Source organism: Bubalus kerabau, chromosome 17, assembly GCF_029407905.1.
Source record: "Bubalus kerabau isolate K-KA32 ecotype Philippines breed swamp buffalo chromosome 17, PCC_UOA_SB_1v2, whole genome shotgun sequence".
NCBI classification, from domain to species: Eukaryota; Metazoa; Chordata; class Mammalia; order Artiodactyla; family Bovidae; genus Bubalus; species Bubalus kerabau.
The window spans coordinates 18,552,616-18,577,047 of record NC_073640.1 but is presented as its reverse complement, the minus strand read 5'-3'; the positions used below and the strand labels follow the sequence as shown (position 1 = coordinate 18,577,047).

Genomic DNA, 24,432 nt, shown 5'->3' with positions numbered 1-24,432 from the left:
ATCAAAATGAATCCACCACAGGTATACATGTGTTCCCCATCCTGAACCCTCCTCCCTCCTCCCTCCTCCGTCCCCATTCCATCCCTCTGGGTCGTCCCAGTGCACCAGCCCCAAGCATCCAGTATCGTGCATCGAACCTGGACTGGCACCTCGTTTCATACATGATATTTTACATGTTTCAATGCCATTCTCCCAAATCTTCCCACCCTCTCCCTCTCTCACAGAGTCCATAAGACTGTTCTATACATCAATGTCTCTTTTGCTGTCTCGTATACAGGGTTATTGTTACCATCTTTCTAAATTCCATATATATGCGTTAGTATACTGTATTGGTGTTTTTCTTTCTGGCTTACTTCACTCTGTATAATAGGCTCCAGTTTCATCCACCTCATTAGAACTGATTCAAATGTATTCTTTTTAATGGCTGAATAATACTCCATTGTGTATATGTACCAAAGCTTTCTTATCCATTCATCTGCTGATGGACATCTAGGTTGCTTCCATGTCCTGGCTATTATAAACAGTGCTGCGATGAACATTGGGGTACACGTGTCTCTTTCCCTTCTGGTTTCCTAACCAGTTTTGTCGTGTCCTCTGGCTATGTCATTCTTTTAAAGTTGTGCCCTGCCCCCTTCCCTCCTGATTCATCCTGAGAGCCACATTTCATGGGCAGCCATCTTCTGGGACCGTCTGTGGCTAATAACACAAGAGATAGGAGTTTTTTAGAATTTGTTTGTTTTGGTATACAGCATGAAGAAGTCTCCATCAAGCTCTGGACATTGTCCAGGCAGTCAGCATGGACATATGGCAGATGGTTCTGAAACAGGAGGGAAGAGGGCAGGGCACAACCTTTGAAAAGATGAACATAGCTCAAGGACAAAACATAAACTGATTAGAATCAAATGGGTCCGAGATGGCAGACAAGTCAACTTCCACTAGACCTTGATCCTGAGTATATGCTCATTGTAACACATCAGCAAGCTAAAAGACACACCGAGAGGCACTGTGACAGTTCCAAAGCTGACCATCAAAGACCAAAAATTGGGGGTGGAAATTGGGCCCAATTCCTGGAAATCTCCACCCTGTCAACTAAAATTGGCACTTACCAAAAGCACTGCCCATGACTGAACAACAAAGGCATTTGCCCCCTGCCTCTAGGGAGATTGAACCCCATGCTGCCATAGCTGTTGACCTTCAACAACCCCTGAGGGAGTTCAGGGTGGAGTGAGGCACTCTGTGCTCCAGGGAATCTGGTGGGATAGGTCTTCAGACAGTTGGATGTTTTAGGAACAGATTTTATGATCTCAATCCTTGCATCTCCTCATATCTAGAGAAGCACTAAATCCCTTCATGGTGACATCAGACCCTCATGACTAACGAAAAACCTTTTGTAAATTGAGTGCTTCATGGTATTGAACTCCCCCTTCACCAAAACCTTATGTATTCACCTTTCCAAACTGCTGCTTTGCAGCAGTCTCTCAGAGCCATCTGAGATGCTGCCTCCCAGGCTGCAGTCCTCATTTTGCCCCAAATAAAACTTAACTCACAACTCTCAAGCTGTACATCTTTTTTTAGTCGACAACCGCTTCTCCAAAATAGTTGGAATAAGCTTCTCACTCATTAGCCTATGAAATTACCCGGCCCATTAAAAACTAACCACACCACCTGCTGAGGCCTCATTTGCTCTCTGTAATGGCCCACACTCTTCTCTGTGGAGTGTGCTTCCAAGGCTGCACTTGCCCTCTGAGATGGCCCGACTCTGTCAGCAGAGTGTTTCTCTCTAAATAAATCCACTTCTTACCTATCACTTTGTATTTCACTGAATTCTTTCCCCAATGAGACATCAAGAACCTGAGGCTAGGTCCTAAAACCAGGTCTATGATCTCAGTTGGAAGACTGTGGGTTTGGGCTAGCTTGGAGTACAGGCCACATGGATTCAAATCCCAAACTGAGGGAAATGGTTTCAGGTTCTGCCCAAGGCAGTTCTCAGTCTGTACCTGACAACACCTTACCCAGAGCAGAACCAGGCACCCCAGGACCAGAGGATAGAGAATCAAACTTCTCAAACCGTGTTCACTTTCATGATTACTATGGTGTTCCCCACCCTTCCCTCTGCCCCATTTTTTTTCTGGACTGTTTTAGGGGTGGAAGGAACTGGGAAATTGGAGTTCAGAGACCATGGTTCCAGTCCAGTCAGGACTTCTGGGTACATTTGTATGCCTTGTACCCCCAAATAACTGGCAGATCGACTTCTGCTGCCAGCTGTGTGTCTATAGGACTGAGTTCATCCAAAGGTACTGATACCAAGCAGGACCCTTTGACCCCTATTTCTTGATTACAGGAAATATGCGTCATTTAGCCTCTACGACCTTCCATGAATTCCAAGGAGCAGGTTCAAACTGTTGCTAATCAGGGAAAGGAAGGAATGTAGAGATAAGGAACAGTCAAAAGAGATAATAGTGCAGCCTTGGGGCAGGGTTCTGACTCCCCATCAAAGGATATGCATATGAATATCTTTGAGTTGTTTGGAAGATACTGAAACCCCCACCAGTTCAGTTCAGTTCAGTCACTCAGTTATGTCCGACTCTTTGCGACCCTACGAATCGAAGCACGCCAGGCCTCCCTGTCCACTCCCGGAGTTCACTGAGACTCACATCCATCGAGTCAGTGATGCCATCCAGCCATCTCATCCTCTGTCTTCCCCTTCTCCTCCTGCCCCCAATCCCTCCCAACATCAGAGTCTTTTCCAATGAGTCAACTCTTCGCATGAGGTGGCCAAAGTACTGGAGTTTCAGCTTCAGCATCATTCCTTCCAAAGAAATCCCAGGGCTGATCTCCTTCAGAATGGACTGGTTGGATCTCCTTGCAGTCCAAGGGACTCTCAAGAGTCTTCTCCAACACCACAGTTCAAAAGCATCAATTCTTCGGTGCTCAGCTTTCTTCACAGTCCAACTCTCATAGCCATACATGACCACTGGAAAAACCATAGCCTTGACTAGATGGACCTTTGTTGGCAAAGTAATGTCTCTGCTTTTCAATACGCTATGTAGGTTGGTCATAAGTTTTCTTCCAAGAAGTAAGCGTCTTTTAATTTCATGGCTGCAGTCACCATCTGCAGTGATTTTGGAGCCCAAAAAAATAAAGTCTGACACTGTTTCCACTGTTTCCCCATCTATTTGCCATGAAGTGATGGGACCGGATGCCATGATCTTTGTTTTCTGAATGTTGAGTTTTAAGCCAACTTTTTCACTCTCTTCTTTCACCTTCATCAAGAGGCTTTTTAGTTCCTCTTCACTTTCTGCCATAAGGGTGGTGTCATCTGCATATCTGAGATTATTGATATTTCTCCTGGCAATTCCAGCCCAGCATTTCTTAGGATGTACTCTGCATATAAGTTAAATAAGCAGGGTGACAATATACAGCCTTGATGTACTCCTTTTCCTATTTGGAACCAGTCTGTTGTTCCATGTCCAGTTCTAACTGCTGCTTCCTGACCTGCATATAGGTTTCTCAAGAGGCAGATCAGGTGGTCTGGTATTCCCATCTCCACCAGGTGGGAGAAATTAACAAAATGCTGCCCACAAGACCAGTTGTGGGTACTTTCTTCCCACTTACCTCACCACCATCCAATCAGAAGAATGTCCTCAAGCTGAGCATGCCCTCTTTGAACCATTACTATTGATACAAAAACCTCTCACTACACGCTCCAGATTAGGACACAGGGTTCTGAAGGTATTAGCTGCTATACCTCCCTTTGCCTGGCAAAACAATAAAGCTATTCTTTTCTGCCTCAACCAAAACTCTGTCTCTGAGAATTAATTTGGGCTCAGGGCATAGAAGCGGATTCAGCTTCAGTGCCATATGGGCTGGTAGGGGTCAAGGCCCTCCCATTACTCAGCTGTGAGGGTTTAGGAAAGCCATGGCATCTTCTCCAGGTCTTAGCTTTCTCACCTGTAAATTGGGGGTAATGTTGATACCCTGACCAACTCCAAATTCACTTTGCTTGCTGCACAACAGGTCAATAAATCCTAGAGAAAAAGTGTTAAGGTAAGGAGTATGACTTTATTGGGAAAGCCAGCAGACCAAGAAGATGGCAGACTAATGTCTCAAAATAACCATATTATCAGGGTCTGGATGCCAGATTCTTTTACAGAAGAGAGATGAAGGGAAGTTGGGAAATAAAAGGGCAGACTAGAGGAAGAGGTGGTGAGGAAGTAAGTTAGAAAGGGCTATCAATCTTGAAAACCACTTCCAGGAATGGCCAGTCCATGGAAGGAATGTGTTAATCTCTTCTTTCTTGTTCAGTTCAGTTCAGTCACTCAGTCGTGTCTGACTCTTTGCAACCCTGTGGACCACAGAACGCCAGGATTCCCTGTCCATCACCAACTCCTGTAGCTTGCTTAAACTCATGTCCGTCGAGTCAGTGATGCCATCCAACCATCTCATCCTCTGTCGTCCCCTTCTCCTCCTGCCTTCAATCTTTCCCAGTATCAGGGTCTTTTCCAATGAGTCAGTTCTTTGCATCAGGGGGCCAAAGTATTGGAGTTTCAGCTTTAGCATCAGTCCTTCCAATGAATATTCAGGGCTGATCTCCTTCAGAATGGACTGGTTGGATCTCCTTGCAGTCCAAGGAACTCTCAAGAGTCTTCTCCAACACCACAGTGAAAAAGCATCAATTCTTCAGTGCTCATCTTTCTTTATAGTCCAACTCTCACATGACTACCAGAAAAAACATAGCTTTGACTATATGGACTTTTGTCGGCAGAGTAATGCCTCTGCTTTTTAATATGATGCCTAGGTTGGTCATAGCTTTTCTTTCAAGGAGTAAGTGTCTTTTAATTTCATGGCTGCAGTCACCTTCTGCAGTGATTTTGGAGCCCAAAAAAATAAAGTCTGACACTGTTTCCACTGTTTCCCCATCTATTTGCCATGAAGTGATGGGACCAGATGCCATGATCTTAGTTTTTTGAATGTTGAGTTTTAAGCCAGCTTTTTCACTCTTCTCTTTCACTTTCATCAAGAGGCTGTTTAGTTCCTGTTTGCTTTCTGCTATAAGGGTGGTGTCATCTGTGTATCTGAGGTAATTGATATTTCTCCTGGCAATCTTGATTCCATCTTGTGCTCCATCCAGCCCAGAATTTCACATGATGTACTCTGTATAAAGAAATGCAGAAAAGCAAAATGGCTGTCTGGGGAGGCCTTACAAATACCTGTGAAAAGAAGAGAAGCGGAAAGCAAAAGAGAAAAGGAAAGATATACCCATTTGAATGCAGAGTTCCAAAGAATAGTAAGAAGAGATAAGAAAGCCTTCCTCAGTGATCAATGCAAAGAAATAGAGGAAAACAATAGAATGGGAAAGATTAGAGATCTCTTCAAGAAAATTGGAGATACCAAGGGAACATTTCATGCAAAGATGGGCTCAATAAAGGACAGAAATGATATGGACCTAACAGAAGCAGAAGATATTAAGAAGAGGTGGTAACAATACACAGAAGAACTATACAAAAAAGATCTTCACGACCCAGATAATTACGATGGTGTGATCACTCACCTAGAGCCAGACATCCTGGAATGTGAAGTCAAGTGGGCCTTAGAAAGCATCACTACGAACAAAGCTAGTAGAGGTGATGGAATTCCAGTGGAGCTATTTCAAATCCTAAAAGATGATGCTATGAAAGTGCTGCAACAAATATGCCAGCAAATTTGGAAAACTCAGCAGTGGCCACAGGACTGGAAAAGGTCAGTTTTCATTCCAATCCCAAAGAAAGGCAATGCCAAAGAATGCTCAAACTACCGCACATTTGCACTCATCTCACATGCTAGTAAAGTAATGCTCAAAATTCTCCAAGGCAGGCTTCAGCAATACGTGAACCATGAACTTCCAGATGTTCAAGCTGGTTTTAGAAAAGGCAGAGGAACCAGAGATCAAATTACGAACATTTGCTGGATCATGGAAAAAGCAAGAGAGTTCCAGAAAAACATCTGTTTCTGCTTTATTGACTATGCCAAAGCCTTTGACTGTGTGGATCACAATAAACTGTAGAAAATTCTGAAAGAGATGGGAATACCAGACCACCTGACCTGCCTCTTGAGAAATCTGTATGCAGGTCAGGAAGCAACAGTTAGAACTGGACATGGAACAACAGACTGTTTCCAAATAGGTAAAGGAGTCCGTCAAGGCTGTATACTGTCACCCTGTTTATTTAACTTATATGCAGAGTACATCATGAGAAACACTGGGCTGAAGGAAGCACAAGCTGGAATCAAGATTACCGGAAGAAATATCAATAACCTCAGATATGCAGATGACACCACCCTTATGGAAGAAAGTGAAGAGGAACTAAAAAGCCTCTTGATGAAAGTGAAAGAGGAGAGTGAAAAAGTTGGCTTAAAGCTCAACATTCAGAAAACAAAGATCATGGCATCCAGTCCCATCACTTCATGGCAAATAGATGGGGAAACAGTGGCTGACTTTATTTTTGGGGGCTCAAAAATCACTGCACATGGTGATTGCAGCCATGAAATTAAAAGATGCTTACTCCTTGGAAGGAAAGTTATGACCAACCTAGACAGCATATTAAAAAGCAGAGACATTACTTTGTCAACAAAGGTACATATAGTCAAGGCTATGGTTTTTCCAGTAGTCATGTATGGATGTGAGAGTTGGACTATAAAGAAAGGTGAGCACCGAAGAATTGATGCTTTTGAACTGTGGTGTTGGAGAAGACTCTTGAGAGTCCCTTGGACTGCAAGGAGATTGAACCAGTCCATTGTAAAGGAGATCAGTCCTGAGTGTTCATTGGAAGGACTGATGCTAAAGCTGAAACTCCAATATTTTGGTCACCTGATGCAAAGAGCTGACTCATTTGAAAAGACCCTGATGTTGGGAAAGATTGAAGGCAGGAGGAGAAGGGGACAACAGAGGTTGAGATGGTTAGATGGCATCACAGACTCAATGGACATGAGTTTGGGTGGACTCCAGGAGTTGATGATGGACAGGGAGGCCTAGCGCGCCGTGGTTTATGGGGTTGCAAAGAGTTGGACACGACTGAGCGACTGAACTGAACTGACTGAACTGAACTCTGTATAAAAGTTAAATACAGCCTTGACATATTCCTTTACCAATTTGGAACTGGTCTGTTGTTCCACGTCCAGTTCTAACTGTTGCTTCTTGACCTGCATACAGATTTCTCAGGAGGCAGGTCGGGTGGTCTGGTATTCCCATCTCTTGAAGATTTTCCACAGTTTGTTGTGATCCACACAGTCAAAGGCTTTGGCATAGTCAATAAAGCAGAAATAGATGTTTTTCTGGAACTCTCTCGCTTTTTGATGATCCAACGGATGTTGACAATTTGATCTCTGGTTCCTCTGCCTTGTCTACATCCAGCTTGAATATCTGGAAGTTCACAGTTCAGATACTGTTGAAGCCTGGCTTGGAAAACTTTGAGCTATACTTTGCTAGCGTGTGAGATGAGGGCAATTGTGCGGTAGTTTGAGCATTCTTTGGCATTGCCTTTCTTTGGGATTGGAATGAAAACTGACCTTTTCCAGTCCTGTGGCCACTGCTGAGTTTTCCAAATTTGCTGGCATATTTGTTGCAGCACTTTCACAGCATCATTTTTTACGATTTGAAATAGCTCAAGTGGAATTCCATCACCTCCACTAGCTTTGTTCATAGTGGTGCTTCCTAAGACTCATTTGACTTCACATTCCAGGATGTCTGGCTCTAGGTGAGTGATCACATCATTGTGAATATCTAAGTCATGAAGATCTTTTTTGTAAAGTTCTTCTGTGTATTGTTACCACCTCTTCTTAATATCTTCTGCTTCTGTTAGGTCCATACCATTTCAGTCCTTTATTGTGCCCTTCTTTGCATGAAAACTTCCCTTGGTATCTCTAATTTTCTTGACGAGATCTCTAATCTTTCCCATTCTATTGTTTTCCTCTATTTCTTTGCATTGATCACTGAGGAAGTGATCTCATCTCTCCTTGCTATTCTTTGGAACTCTGCATTCAAATGGGTATATCTTTCCTTTTCTCCTTTGCCTTTCTCTTCTCTTCTTTTCACAGCTATTTGTAAGCCCTCCTCAGACAACAATTTTGCCTTTTTGCATTTCCTGGGGATGGTCTTGATCACTGCCTCCTGTACAATATCATGAACCTCTGTCCATAGTTCTTCAGGCACTCTATCAGACCTAATCCCTTGAATCTATTTGTCGTTTCCACTGTATAGTCATAAGGGATTTGATTTAGGTCATACCTGAATGGTCTAGTGGTTTTTCCCTACTTTATTCAATTTAATGATCTGAGCTACAGTCAGCTCCTGATCTTGTTTTGGCTGACTGTATAGAGCTTCTCCATCTTTGGCTGCAGATATAATCAATCTGACTTCAATATTGACTATGGTGATGTCCATATGTAGAGTCTTCTCTTGTGTTGTTGGAAGGAGATTCTTTTCTTCAGGATCCTGACTTGCTGAGAGATCAAGGAACAACTTTCTCAGCTTCCTTTTCCTTGATCCCAAGTTTACAAACTCCTTTCCTGCAGCACTAATGGACAGGGTCATATTATCTCCCTGGGAGCTGAAGAAAGGTGAGTGACTGTTAACTTTTGTTAACAGTCATGCGGGTTCTCTGAGGCAGGCCATTATGTATAAATATATTTTCAAAAGCAAGAAACAGTTCCAAGATGGAGTCAGAATTGGCTCTTCCCTGCAACAATACTTGTTCTGCCCACTTGGCAGGTGTAGGTCAGTGACACGTGGGACCTCAGTGTTTTGTGAATCATGAGGATGCTGGCCCACTTGGGCAGGCCCTCCTCCAGCGCTATCCTATGACCCCACCCTGGCCTGCTAGTGTGCCTGGACCCTGGTCCAGCTCCCCTCCGGGGACCTGTCAGGGCTCTGGGACTCTGCCCCTGTTGTATCTGCTCACACCCCTATCCTTTTATTTCTCCTTCAAGACATCTTCTCAGTTTACTGTTACATTTTCTTAATTGATTCATATTTTCTTAATTATTATAAAAGTAATCAAATGTCCTGGTTAAAAAAAAAATGCAAACAGCTCTCTGAGATAGAAGATGAAAAGGAGAGCTTTTCGTTTTCCAAGCTTCTCAAGCCCCTCCCTGTATCAATAGCTTCAGTTCAGTTCTGTCACTCGGTCGTGTCCGACTCCTTGCACCCCATGAATCGCAGCACGCCAGGCCTCCCTGTCCATTACCCACTCCCGGAGTTCACTCAGACTCACGTCCATCAAGTCAGTGATGCCATCCAGCCATCTCATTCTCTGTCGTCCCGTTCTCCTCCTGGCCCCAATCCCTCCCAACATCAGAGTCTTTTCCAATGAGTCAACTCTTCGCATGAGGTGGCCAAAGTACTGGAGTTTCAGCTTCAGCATCATTCCTTCCAAAGAAATCCCAGGGCTGATCTCCTTCAGAATGGACTGGTTGGATCTCCTTGCAGTCCAAGGGACTCTCAAGAGTCTTCTCCAACACCACAGTTCAAAAGCATCAATTCTTCGGTGCTCAGCTTTCTTCACAGTCCAACTCTCATAGCCATACATGACCACTGGAAAAACCATAGCCTTGACTAGACGGACCTTTGTTGGCAAAGTAATATCTCTGCTTTTGAATATGCTATCTAGGTTGGTCATAAGTTTTCTTCCAAGGAGTAAGCGTCTTTTAATTTCATGGCTGCAGTCACCATCTACAGTGATTTTGGAGCCTAAAAAAATAAAGTCTGACACTGTTTCCACTGTTTCCCCATCTATTTGCCATGAAGTGATGGGACCGGATGCCATGACCTTTGTTTTCTGAATGTTGAGCTATAAGCCAACTTTTTCACTCTCTTCTTTCACCTTCATCAAGAGGCTTTTTAGTTCCTCTTCACTTTCTGCCATAAGGGTGGTGTCATCTGCATATCTGAGGTTATTGATATTTCTCCCGGAAATCTTGATTCCAGCTTGTGCTTCTTCCAGCCCAGTGTTGCTCATGATGTACTCTGCATATAAGTTAAATAAGCAGGGTGACAATATACAGCCTTGTACTTCTTTTCCTATTTGGAACCTGTCTGTTGTTCCATGTCCAGTTCTAACTGTTGCTTCCTGACCTGCATACAGATTTCTCAAGAGGCAGGTCAGGGGGTCTGGTATTCCCATCTCTTTCAGAATTTTCCACAGTTGATTGTGATCCACACAGTCAAAGGCTTTGGCGTAGTCAATAAAGCAGAAATAGATGTTTTTCTGGAACTTTCTTGCTTTATCGATGATCCAGCGGATGTTCACAATTTGATCTCTGGTTCCTCTACCTTTTCTAAAACCAGCTTGAACAACTGGAAGTTCACAGTTCACGTATTGCTGAATCCTGCCTTGGAGAATTTTGAGCATTACTTTACTAGCGTGTGAGATGAGTGCAATTGTGTGGTAGTTTGAGCATTCTTTGGCATTGCCTTTCTTTGGGATTGGAATGAAAACTGACCTTTTCCAAAAAAATAATGCAAACAGCTGTCTGAGATAGAAGATAAAAAGGAGAGGTTTTCCTTTTCCAAGCTTCTCAAGCCTCCCCTGTATCAGTAGCTTAGCATCCCAGCTAACTCCTTGTTCTCTCCATACAGCCCAGGGCATGAGACAGTCTGCTTGCAAGGGCCCCACCCTGCCCTACTCAGGGAAATTGGCTTGCACAGGCAACCTCACCAGATGTTTGTGGGGATGGAAGGCATATACACCACTAGCGCCTCAGCACAGAAGTCTGAGCCCCCGTGCTCATCTCTGGGCAGCAAGGTGACCAGCATCTGCTGGGTGCCTGGCGCTGCTGCCCATACCCCAGCACTGCGGGGGAAGTAGGAGAGGGGGCTCCTGGCACTGTGCCTGCAAGGGAGTTGCTGACTGGGGTGGTTGACAGCTTTTTCTGAAATGCCAATAAATCACCAGTCTCTGCCTGGTTCACTAGGATAGATTCCATCACTTTATAAACTCTAATCCTCAGAAGCTCATCACCCGCTATCCAGTGTCTTTATCTTCCCATGGCAGTTGACAAACATAAGACCTCTGGTTGGTGGTGTCAATTATAAAAATATATGCACAACCTAAAAGTTGAGAGTTATATTTTATTCAGTGGAAGTTTCTAGGACTTCAAGCCCAGGAAGCAGCATCTCAAGAAACCCTGAGAGAACTGCTCTGAGAAGGCTAGTTGTGCAGCCAGGTTATAAAGAAGTTTTGCAACAAAAGGCAAGTAGTAGAAACAAAAGATTAATTAATTAAAGCTAACTAGTTCCAAAGAATAGCAAGAAGAGATAAGAAAGCTTTCCTCAACGATCAATGCAAAGAAATAGAGGAAAACAATAGAATGGGAAAGACTAGAGATCTCTTCAAGAAAATTAGAGATACCAAGGGAACATTTCATGCAAAGATGGGCTCGATAAAGGACAAAAATGGTACAGACTTAACAGAAACAGAAGATATTAAGAGGTGGCAAGAATACACAGAAGAACTGTACAAAAAAGATCTTCACGACCCAGATAATCATGATGCTGTGATCACTCACCTAGAGCCAGACATCCTGGAATGTGAAGTCAAGTGGGCCTTGGAAAGCATCACTAGGAACAAAGCTAGTGGAGGTGATGGAATTCCAGTGGAGCTATTTCAAATCCTAAAAGATGATGCTATGAAAGTGCTGCACTCAATATGCCAGCAAATTTGGAAAACTCAGCAGTGGCCACAGGACTGGAAAAGGTCAGTTTTCATTCCAATCCCAAAGAAAGGCAATGCTAAAGAATGCTCAAACTACCGCACATTTGCACTCATCTCACATGCTAGTAAAGTAATGCTCAAAATTCTCCAAGGCAGGCTTCAGCAATACGTGAACCATGAACTTCCAGATGTTCAAGCTGGTTTTAGAAAAGGCAGAGGAACCAGAGATCAAATTGCCAACATCCGCTGGGTCATTGAAAAAGCAAGAGAGTTCCAGAAAAACATCTATTTCTGCTTTATTGACTACGCCAAAGCCTTTGACTGTGTGGATCACAATCAACTGTGGAAAATTCTGAAAGAGATGGGAATACCAGACCCCATGACCTGCCTCTTGAGAAATCTGTATGCAGGTCAGGAAGCAACAGTTAGAACTGGACATGGAACAACAGACTGGTTCCAAATAGGAAAAGGAGTACGTCAAGGCTGTATATTGTCACCCTCTTATTTAACTTATATGCAGAGTACATCATGAGAAACGCTGGATTGGAAGAAGCACAAGTTGGAATCAAGATTGCTGGGAGAAATATCAATAACCTCAGATATGCAGATGACACCACCCTTATGGCAGAAAGTGAAGAACTAAAAAGCCTCTTGATGAAGGTGAAAGTGGAGAGTGAAAAAGTTGGCTTAAAGCTCAACATTCAGAAAACAAAGGTCATGGCATCTGGTCCCATCACTTCATGGCAAATAGATGGGGAAACAGTGGAAACAGTGTCAGATTTCATTTTTTGGGGCTCCAAAATCACTGCAGATGGTGACTGCAGCCATGAAATTAAAAGACGCTTACTCCTTGAAAGGAAAGTTATGACCAACCTAGATGGCATATTCAAAAGCAGAGACATTACTTTGCCAACAAAGTTTCGTCTAGTCAAGGCTATGGTTTTTCCTGTGGTCATGTATGGATGTGAGAGTTGGACTGTGAAGAAAGCTGAGCGCCAAAGAATTGATGCTTTTGAACTGTGGTGTTGGAGACGGCTCTTGAGAGTCCCTTGGACTGCAAGGAGATCCAACCAGTCCATTCTGAAGGAGATCAGCCCTGGGATTTCTTTGGAAGCAATGATGCTGAAGCTGAAACTCCAGTACTTTGGCCACCTCATGTGAAGAGTTGACTCATTGGAAAAGACTGATGCTGGGAGGGATTGAGGGCAAGAGGAGAAGGGGACGACAGAGGATGAGATGGCTGGATGACATCACTAACTCGATGGACATGAGTCTGAGTGAACTCCGGGAGTTGGTGATAGACAGGGAGGCCTGGCATGCTGTGATTCATGGGGTCGCAAAGAGTTGGACACGACTGAGCGACTGAACTGAACTGAGATATCTAATTAAAGTTAATTAAAGAAAACTAGATATCTCAAGGAATTTAACAATTTTCTACATATGGAAAGATGCAAAATCTGGGCTTACTGAAATCATTCCTTTGCTATGCACCTCAGCTATCTGGGTCCAGTATCCTATGACTTCACATCCCGAATTTCCTCAGAGATCACCATAGGGAGTGGCTACAGCCTGCTGGCTGCTAGATGTCAGGTATTTGCTTCCTTCCTAAGTTCCCTTTGACCTACCAGCTCACTGTTGGTGTGGCTGAAGTTGCTGATGACTGTGACATCCTTTGTTTACTGATATGTCAGGAAATATTCCATTTCTCAGAGGCATCACATCTGCAGACCTCTGGCCATGGGAGTGGGCATGAAGGGTGAGTGTACTCCCTCTAGGTCTTTCTAGGATATAACCACTGGCCAGATGTGCCTGATTTCTGGTCCCAGTCTGTCCTGGCTGCAATGAAACCTTGAATGAAATGCTCTCCCTGGGAGAATGGCATTGAAACACGATCTGGATGCTTGGGGCTGGTGCACTGGGACGACCCAGAGGGATGGTATAGGGAGGGAGGAGGGAGGAGGGTTCAGGATGGGGAACGCATGTATTCCTGTGGTGGATTCATTTTGATATATGGCAAAACCAATACAATATTGTAAAGTTAAAAAATAAAATAAATAAAAATTTATAACTCAAAAAAAAGAAAGAAGAAAAGTGAAAGTAAAATAAATAAATTTACTTAGAAAAAAAAAAAAGAAATGCTTTCCCTTTCTTTACCTCAGTTTCCCCATCTTTACTAATCAACATTGATTGAATTCACTGTTTTACTTGTAAATACAGTTTATTTGGGAACTTCCCAGTGGCTCAGTCAGTAAAGAATCTTCCTGTGATGCAGGAGACATGGGTTGGATCAGGAAGATCCCCTAGCAAAGAAAATGGCAACCCACTCCAGTATTCTTGCCTGGGAAATCCCATGGACAAAGGAACCCAGTGGACTACAGTCCATGGGGTTGCAAGAGAGTCAGACACAACTTAGCAACTAAACCCCCATCAGTGGCTCAGAAGTATAGACTCTTCCTGAAATGCAGGACACCCGGGTTTGATTCCTGGATTGAGAAGATCCCCTGGAGAAGGAAATGGCAACCAATTCCATTCCGTATTCTTGCCTAGAGAATTCCATGGACAGAGAAGCCTGGCAGGCTACAGTTTATGGGGTCTCAAAAGAGTTGGACATGACTTAGGGGCTAAACAACACTTTATTTATAGTATCTTTGAGTCCTAATACTCATTCCTTAAGGCAGGTACTCACTTTGTCCTTGTCCTCCATGTTGTTATAAATTTTACAACCTGAGGCATGGAGAGGTCAAAGGGCATCCCTATAGGGCACAAGACCAGTGGGTGGCAGAGCTACGGTTTGAGCAATCTAAGCACAACCCCCATGTTCTGGCTTGCCGACTCAGGAGGCCAAAAGGGGAATTCTTCAGTCCAGCAGGAGCTCCAGGTCCTCTTTTCACAAGGGACTTGGGGGATGAGGAGAGAGAGCAAGCCTGGAAAGCACTTGCCAGGTTCATACCATTCAGGGAGGCCCAGGAGTAGACAAGGAAGGCTGGGGACCCTCCAAGCTGTGGAGTGAGAGCCCCCAGGGGCTTTCACAGACAACACAGGCTTGGGCCCGGAGCAATGGCCAGAGGCTGGTTCGTAGACATCTTCACCTCCCCCACCCCTCACCCCAAGATGGCTGTGGCCTCCTTCCTCTCAAAATCTCAAAACCCCAAAGTGAAACAGGAGGGAATGGGGCAGGGTACAATCTTTAAATACATCCAAGATGGTAGATGAGTTGACTTCCACTAGACCTTAAGCCTCAGTATACTCTCACCGTGACACAACAGCAAGCTAAGTGACACACCCACAGACGACATGACAGTTCCAAGGCCAACCATCAAAACCCAAAAGTGGACAGTGCCCCAATTCCTGGACATCTCTGTCTCTTCCTCAAAATAGTTGGAATAACCCTTCCACTCATTAGCCTATGAAATTACTCAGCCCATGAAAACTAAGGGCCTTTCACCTTAAAAGGTGGCCCACACTCTGTCTGTGGAGTGTTTCTCTCTAAATAAATCCACTTCTTACCTATCACTTTGTCTCTCATTGAATTCTTTCTACAACAAGATATCAAGAACCTGAGCATCATTAGGTCCTGAAACCAGCTATGTGATCTCATTTGGAAGACTGAGGCTTTGGCTTAGGTTTTGGCGAGATCCAAGTCCTAATCTGAGGTGAACAGTTTCAACAGGGCCAGCCCTGCCAGTCACCTGAGCATTTCCCCCTAGTGCAGTGGTCTTGGGCTTCAGCTGAGGACTCAGCCTCCGCTCACTTGTCCTTCCCTGGGGCTCTTTTGCAGGCAGGGGGACCTACGGGCCCTGCTGCCGAGGAGGGGGGGTGACAGCAAGAACTAGTGGCCCATCAGGGCTGTCCCCAGCCCCCCAGACATGTCTCGAAGGGAGAGGCCCAGGAGGCCCTGGACACTGGTGCAGATGGAAAGAGACTCCAGTCCCTGTCACATACACACTTCCTGGGGGAACCACACTGAGGACTGTGATTTCAAGAGAGACAAACCTGGATCCAACAAGCTCCAGATGAAGGGGGTTTATTGGAAGCTACTGGGGCTTCTCACCACTCATGCGCCTCAGGGACAACTAGAATAAAAGACTCAAATACTACAGGGTGCGGCCCACCCGGCCCTGCCCTGTTGCTACATCTGTCTTCCCGACTTCCTCCGCACAGGAGTGACCTCAGATGGCCTCGGCCAGCAGCGGCCTGAAGCAGGGTTTCGATTCCTGGCCAGAGGCTGAGTCCAGGCCACAGTGGTGAGAGCATCATATGCTGGTACTAGACCAGTGGTCAGTGATCAGGCCTTGGCTCTTTGACTTTGAGGAAAAGAATTCCCACAAAGATAAAAAGGAGTGAAACAAAGTATTTATTAGGATAAAAAAGAGTACAGCACCTCTGGATAGACATACAGGCAGACTCAGAGAGAGCTGGGCCCTCATGGAGGTTTAAATCACTTTCTTTGGGGTTTCCTTTGGCCAATTATTTTGATTTGCCTGGTTCAGAGTCCATATTTGGAATATCTCAGGATCTTCCCGTGTGTGTACGTGCATCTCTTAGCCAACATGGATTCTTCTGAAGAGGCCTATGGGTAGTCATTATCACTTGCCTTTTGACCATCAGGGAACATTCATTTCTCCACATGTGTAGTCAGGGAGGTCTTCTGACTTTGAGAATGAGAAGTACGTGGTCTCTTATCTTCTATCAGAGCAGGGCCCAGACTCCTCTCCCGATTTTTCTGCTATTCTCATCTCGAAGTATTAATCCATAGGGAACAAATCTCCAATTGCTCCTCTGGGGTGAGGAGGAGGCCCAACAACCTCCAGCCTCAGGAAATACAAGGCTGCCACAGCTCCAGCCATCACCAGAGGGGGACTACTCTCTTGCCTTACTTCCAGCCTGTCAAATCCAAGAAAGGGGCTTTGATTGGCCAAGCTCGTGTCAGTAGCCCATTCCTAGCCCAATCAGGTTGCCGAGAGGGCAGGACAACATGACATGGGCAAAGCCATTGGCTAGAGAAGGAAACTGGAGAAGGAGACTCACTGAGGGCCAGGAAGTCAATTCAGTTGTTTGTATCAGTTACACCTCTGTGAGATTTCATTTCCTCACCAGTGAATTGATGCTGATGTCAGTGACCACTTCATGGGTGGTTGTGGTTTAATGATAAGGTAGTGAAGTAAATAGTTTGGTGCCTAGAAGTAATCCACAAATGTTGGCTTTATTATTGTTGATGTTAATAGGATTTGCGGTAGCTAAGTGAGGAATAAGGTTCCCACTGAGAAGGTTGTGGGTGGAGCAGGGCCTCAGCTGTCGGTCCTGCCTGAACCCCAGTACTCTTGACGTCACTCAGTGGCCCGTTAACACGCCCCAGGCAGCAGAGAGGAGGGCTCCCTCCCCAGCTGAACCCCACCCCACCCCCATCTCAGTGTCTTGGTCATCAAACGGACAACAATCCAGACTTGTTTTCCTTTGCTACAGTTGCGAGCAGCAAGCATGAAAACCTGCGAAGGGGAAACTGCAACGTGTTACTAACACTTTATTGTGGTTATTAATTATCAGCTCCAGAAAACTGCTGGGATTATGAGCGGGTATTTTCCCCACGTTTCCTCTAAAAGGCCATTACAACGAGGGAAGCCAAGCAGACTTAATTTGCTAATGCCAGCCACTAAATTATGCAAAACCAGATCTGCTAATGAATTTCTCCCCTCTGGCTGCCAGTGCTGATTAGTTTGGGGTGCCTTGTTGGAGGGAGAGGCAGGGAAGGGGCCCAGTGCTCAGCTCCCTCTTCCACACCCAGGCAGCCTGCACACGCCCCCTGGATGAGGGCCTCTTAAGATGTGACTCCCTACCCGAGAGGCCTCGAGGGGGCTGAAGAGCTTCTTTGGTAATTCAGGATGGTTTTCAGTTTCTTCAGTTTGAAAAGAATCACATAGCTTATTTCAGAGGAAGAAAAAGAACACCTTTGAATTAAATGCGAGCCCACAAATGACTTCTCTCTTTCTCTGCTTTATTTCTGATGACTATTTATAGATCTGAGTCCCATCACTGCAAATGAAGGACCTTTTCATTCTCCCTCAGCCTCCACTGCTCCCATCCCAGCTTGTGAGGATGATGGTCATTGAGGGGCTCAGCTGAGGCTCCCCTCCTGACAAGGAGCTCCTCCAGGAGAGGGGTGGGGCTGCATGCCCAGGGCCAGGTGAGGCAGGCACAGGCCTCATATCCACCTGGTAAGTCATGGCAAGCTAAGGAAAAACCCTTGGCTTACTTAGGCCAAAGAAGGTAGTTTTTGTTTTGTTTTGTTTTGTTTTTTTTTTTTGATCAAAGAAGGTAGTTTATCAGAAGGATGCAGGCAACTCACAGATGAAGAGAAAGGCCTGATGACCTTTCCCAGCCTTGGAAAGGGCAGGAGCGGGGCAGCCTGGGGACCCAGGTGACAGGAATTGTATTTTCAAGGCGCAGTTCTTCCCCAAGGAAATCCAACCAGTCCATCCTAAAGGAAATCAGTCCTGAATATTCATTGGAAGGACTGATGCCGAAGCTGAAACTCCAATACTTTGGCTGCCTCATGCGAAGAAATGACTCATTGGAAAAGACCCTGATGCTGGGAAAGATTGAAGGCAGGAGGACAAGGGGACAACAAAGGATGAGATGATTGGATAGCATCACCGACTCAATGGACATGTGTTTGAGTAAATTCTGGGAATTGGTGATGGACAGGGAGGCCTAGCGTGCTGCAGTCCATGGGGTCGCAAAGAGTCAGACACGACTGAGAGACTGAACTAAACTGAACTGAGATACTCCCCAGTTGTTCTTAGCTGAAGTGGTTCAAATCCCTCAGTGCCAACCCCGTGTGTGACCTTGGCTGGGTTTCTGAATCTGTCTGGGGCTAATTTATTCTGTGAAATGGGGCTCACAGAGCCTTTCTCCCTATCTCTCACAGTTGCTGTGTGTATAACCCAGATGCCAGCTGCAGTTAGACACTGTTCTTTGAAATTTAAATTAAATTGGCTAGGACTTCAATCCCTTGTGAACAGGAAATCCAATATTTTCCCCCAAGATTTCTGTGACTCCCTGGGATGGCTGCACTCAGGGCCACCTCCTGCCCCTGCTGGCCTCTCCTGCTCATTCGTATCTCACTCCCATGGCTGTTGTGGTGTCTGCTCAGCGCTGATCCCCACGTGCAACTCAGCACCTCCCTAAAGGCTCCCAGGAGACATTTACGTGTGAGACTTTACTGAAAATGGGGGCCGGGGAAGAGGAGGTTTACTCTGTCAATCACAAACAACCACATATAGCATATTAGACTGTTTTCAAAGACACAGAGAGGCAACGTAGCCTCGTGGTTAATAGCTCAGGCACTGGGAGGGGGCCTGTGGAGGCTCAGATCCCAGCATTGCCACTTACTGGGCATGTGGCCTGGAACAAGTGACCTCATATCACTTCTCTACAGAGTGAGGATTAGAAACTTCATGATGTGTGTGTGTGTGTGTGTGTGTGTGTGCATGCACGTGCACCACTTACGACGCGCCCAGGACACAGTAAGTCGTATAAGGGTTACGGACTCTTGTGAAGAATCAGCCTCCTGCCCTCTTGCCTGGCACTGCCCACCCCACCTCCTTTCCTCTCCTCTGTCCCAGTCCCACCTGAAGTCTCCTTGCATTTCTTACGTAGAGCGGTAGGATGCCTCTTTGCTTCACTGTCACCTTCTAAACCAGGATATCACCTTCCACCTCTGAACTGTTTCATCAAGGGCTTTCCTAAAGTTGGTCTCCTCCTTTTGCAGTGCCAGTCATCAAAATAATTGTTTCATATTCAATGCATGAAGAGTGTATAAATGTGAAAACGCTTTGAAAACCCCAAAGCACAGCCCACAGATGAAGGGTCATTTACCTGTTTCTACAAGTACCCATTTTGTGGGCAAAGCTTCCTCGGAGGTACCTAAGTTTCTCTTGGCTCATGTTACTGACATCCATCTCTTCCCATTGTTGGTCATGAGTAAGATGGTAAGGATTTTTCTGAAAGAATCCTTTTCGGGCTCAAAAGGAACTCAGTCCCCTGAAACTAAACAAATCTATCTCTAACCACCCCTTCCCAATTTTTAAACTTCTTACTGGAAAATAATTTACATAGAGAAAGTCATGTCATCAACTTTCACACCTGCACCACCAGCCCTGCGCTCAAGACACAGACAATGACCCAGTCCCAGAAGCGTCCCTGTGTTTCCTTCCATCTGACCCCAAAGGGAGCCCGCCAGCCATCCTGACTGCTACCAGCTCCCTCAGCTCTGCCTGCTTCTGACCTTTACGTGCACGGAGTCTTACCTTGTACACGATACTGCGTCTGGCTCCTTCCCTACATGTCTGTGAGATTCACGAATATTCCTGCAGGTCCCCGTTGCTGCACAGAACTCTCTCCTGCGCAGTGTCTACTGCTGATGAACACTGGGGTAGTTCCCACTGCTTTGGACATTCTAGTTGTTTTTCAGCACACATATGGACGTATTTCTGTTGGGTATATACCTAGAAGTAAAACTGTTGACTCACTGGTACCCTTGTGTTCATTTTAAATAAAAGTTGCCAAGTATTTTTCTTCCCACCTTCTTTTCTGAGCATCTGCTCTCAGACCACATTCTGCAGGTCATACCCTAAACAGCAGTGCTGGGATTGGAGTCTATGCTCAGAGGCTGACCTCCTAACCAATAGGCCACACTGCCCTCCTATGTTTCTGAGAACAAAGACTCTAGTATACGACAGAAAGCTGTGTGTAGATTGCAATGTAAACCTCCAAAAGAGGAATCCAGAACTTAGGGGAACAAAACATTCTATAACGTGCAGTGGGCATGTCTGCTCTTCACTCCAAAAGGAAACACTACCACTCTCTTCTAAGGTTGTTTGCTATTCAAGCATCCTAGAAATGACCATCTGGAAAGAACACAATCAGTGCCTGTGCTCACGAAATGTGCAAAGTGCAAGAGACCCTAGAGGATTATCTCTAACACCCAGCTCCTCGGCCTGGAGGCTGGGCTCTGGCCACCTGCAGCATCTGCTGCCTCCGTCCCCAGCAGAGGTGCTTGGGGTGTAACACAGCTGGAATGCCTGGGAGCTGGCCTGGAGGGGTTGCAGTGCCATCTGAAGGACACCAGCTGCTGCCACGCTTGGGGGCGGGGGGCACACCAAGGCCTCAGCCCAGGCCCTGCAGGGCTCTCCCCGTCTCTCCTCTGCCCTTTGCCTCCCCCTCCTTCATCTCTGCTCCCCTGACCCTCTCTTTCTCCCTGTACTTTACCATCTTTTCATTGCTGCTTCTCCTTCCCTCCTTCTTGCCTTTCATGTATCTCTCTTACTTTCCTTCTCGTGCTTTCTCTCTGGATGATTTTATCTCAGGGACTGTGAGACTTTAAAGGACAAACTTTAAAAAACAAATTAAACAAACAGGAACCACAAATGTGAGGAAGCAAGCAAGTGAGGCTCACCCACAATCCCCCACCCAGAGATAACCACCGTGAACACCAACTCCAGAGTTTTATACACACACATGTCCGCACCTATCAACACACTTCCTACCAAATTGGGACCCTAAGTAGACAGAGCTCACACTTCCTGGCTACTCCAGAGAAGGGGAAGCTTATGGAAGGAGCTGAAGGAAGACTTTCTTCCCCTTGAGAAAAAGAATGAGAAGGAATCCAGGACCACTGCAGGCTGCCCAGAGCGTTGAACTTCCAGGGCCCAGACAATCCTAAGCCCCCTCTCCCAGCCCATTCCTGTCAGCAGGGTGAGGCCAGGGGCAAAGTGGCAGTGGGGGGGTCCCAGGACTGGCCTGGGGCAGAGAACCACATGTGAGCCCTCAACCCCGAGCAGAGGCCAGATCAGAGGCGTGTGTTGGGGGCAGGAAGGTAACAGGTCTGGTGCGTGTGTGCACATGCTCACACAGCAGCCACTGGGGTCCCTGCCACGGCCGCACAATTCTCTTTTCTTTGACTCAACTCTGGACTGATTCCCACCCTTAGATGTGTCTCACTTTCAACCCAATCGCAGGCTGGGCTGGAAGGGCAGCCTGACTAGACAGACCAGGGAGACCTCCAGGGTTGGCCTGGGGCCTTTGTGTCTCTACATTTTCCCTGTTACAAACATTCCATTTCCAACGTTCCTGAAGGATAAGGATTGTTACAAGAAACTCAGACAACAGCAGTATCACAGAATGTTGGACGTTCTCCCTACCCTCCCCTTCTTCAATTCCACTCCCCGTGAAGGTGACCACCAGAGACAGCGGTTAATACACTCTCAGAGTTATCCCTCACAGAAACAAAAATATGAGCCCACGGGACATTTTGTTCCCAGTGCACTGGCCTGCAGAGTTCCACAACTTCCCTTTCACTCACTCATCAAAGCTTCGGAGGCATTTTGCCAGGTCAGCACACACAGAGCTACTTCGCAGTCGAGAGGGCTGCTCAGAGAGAGAACCCCGTCAAGATCTGGCAGGTAAGAACTATCAGTCTTTCCACATCTGCGTGTCCTGGGCACTGTTCACAGCCTGAGCAAGACTCAGAGAGGCCTATGCTCACAGTCCCTACCTTCCAGCTGTGCGGCCCTGGAGAGGTCACTCAACCTGAGGGCCTGCCCGTGGTGCTGTGGGGATTAAGTGATCCTCTGTGTGGGAGGCTTGGCAGAACACAAAGGGTGCACGACTGTGGGAACCATGACAGTTACCCCAGAAACAGACAAGCGAGGGGAGGAGCGGCTGGAGGCATGCAGCCTCTTCACTCCGCTTGTTTCCAGTTTTCCACAGTGTTCTCATTTATTCCACAAACAAGATCACTTTCCTCCTGATGCACTTATCAGATCACTCCATTTGGAGTGTTAGTCTGAAAAAGGCTGTTAGTCTGACCACTCTCTGTGGTCACCTCGGGCAGCACTTGGGGTCCCTGAACCTTGCCTCCTGTCTCTAAAATGCAGAAATGGAGAAATCAATCCCATCCCTCAGCTGCCTAGATGACAGAAGAAACTTCCTATAGAAGTGCTCTGTAAACTGAGGTCTTGTGGACCTAGGGGGGAATTGTGTGGGGTACAGGCCATGCCCCACTAGAAGGTTCCCTCTTGTGAGGATAGAAACATGGACTCAGTAAACGCTAGCTGCATAACGAAGAAACCTGCTCACCTGAAATAAGAAAATTAAAGCCCTGGGTCCCTAGAATATTTAGCAAACGGACAGGAGGGAAGAGGAAATGCTGATCACACCTAGAGTGTGTCTCCTGCCTTCTCTCCTCTCCCTTCACTCTTTCCTCCTTCCCTCCCTGCTTTCCTCCTTTTATTCAACACACTGTCCTGACTTTTAGGGGAAGAAGAGATTAACAATGACACTAGCCGACAGCTCCTCATTATTGCACACATTTTGTGGTTTACAAAGCACTGTCACATGGTCATATGCTTTCTCTTTTGACCACTGAGATTCAAATTTAACTAGGCCATCCAGTGTTTTGTCTGACAACCCAACACCCAGCCTCTAGGAGACCTCCCCTCAGCTCCCACAGGCCCGACCCAGGGCTTCCCAGTGAGATAAACGCCCCTTTCTGGTTCATCTGGAGTTCATTGACCCTGAATATTCATTGGAAGGACTGATGCTGAAGCTAAAACTCCAATACTTTGGCCACCTGATGCGAAGAACAGACTCATTAGAAAAGACTCTGATGCTGGGAAAGATTGAAGGCAGGAGTAGAAGGGGACGACTGAGGATGAGATGGTTGGATGGCCTCACTGACTTGATGGACATGAGCTTGAGCAAGCTCTGGGAGTTGGTGATGAACAGGGAAGCCTGATGTGCTGCAGTCCATGAGGTCGCAAAGAGTCGGACACGATTGAGCAACTGAACTGACATTGACCCAGGCTTCAGAAATGGCCCAAGCATCCCCCACCTGCCCAATGGCTGTGAAGAGAGCCCTGTGCCAGACTCTGGGGTGAGATGACCTGGCAGGGTCAGCCCTGGAGAACCTCAGTAGGAGAGGAAGGATGCATCCATGAGCAACACTGTTAACAGGCGACAAGTGCCAAGTACATCCATGATGTGGAAATTGAGGTCTGAAAAAGAAGTTATACTGTCTAAGTGTGAAAGCCATGGTATGATTCCTACACCACTTTCACTATGCCTCTCTCTTTCTGAAACGTTCCCCTTCCCTCCTGTGCCCTCCTACCCCTTCTCCTTCCCAGGCTTCCCTCTAGACCACCATCGGCACCCCGAATGCTTGGTTCTCAGTGCTTCCCTTCCTGGGGGGCCATTCGTTCTCTTTCAACCCGTGTTTCATCAAGCGTCTTTCGTGTGTCAAGCCCTGGGCTGGACCGCTGAGATCACCACGTGGGTCCTGACGCAGCGAGAACAGCGGCCTGTCCTCTCTCCTTTACCCTTCTTCCCTTCCGCCTTGCCTTTCCTTCTTCTTTCCTTCCTCCCTCCTTTCTTCTCTCTTTCCTTTCTCCATCCCTCCCTCCATCCCTCCATCCAGTCCCGTACTCCCTGCCCACCGCCTAAGTGCACCTCTGAGCCCCTTGCTCTCATGGGGCTTTCAGGAAGACCCCTCGCTGCCACAGAGGAGGGGATGTACCCTCGGTTTTCTCTCCTCGTTTAGTTTCAGAGCAAAAAAAGAGAACATCTAACCTGAATGAGACGCACGGCGTTTTCCTCCCGGTGGCGGAGAATCATTTCACAAGCCAGCGCGCCCTCTGGTGGCCAGAGTCGGGGCCCGGCCGTGGTTGCGTTACCCCGACGAGCTCAGGAGGCT

General features: G+C 46.4%; 1 long non-coding RNA gene across 2 annotated transcripts; it reads right to left on the bottom strand.

Moving 5' to 3' along the window:
• Positions 1-16,021: 16,021 nt before the first annotated feature.
• Positions 16,022-24,399, bottom strand: LOC129630866 (uncharacterized). Of its 2 annotated transcripts, XR_008703798.1 has the most exons (3): positions 24,309-24,399; positions 23,575-23,737; positions 16,022-16,861 (listed from the first exon to the last, which is right to left on the bottom strand). It is a non-coding gene; the product is annotated as an uncharacterized LOC129630866 (long non-coding RNA). The 2 variants fall into 2 exon arrangements; XR_008703799.1 differs by lacking the exons at positions 23,575-23,737; positions 24,309-24,399 and adding an exon at positions 17,519-18,807.
• Between the last annotated feature and the right edge of the window lie 33 nt (positions 24,400-24,432).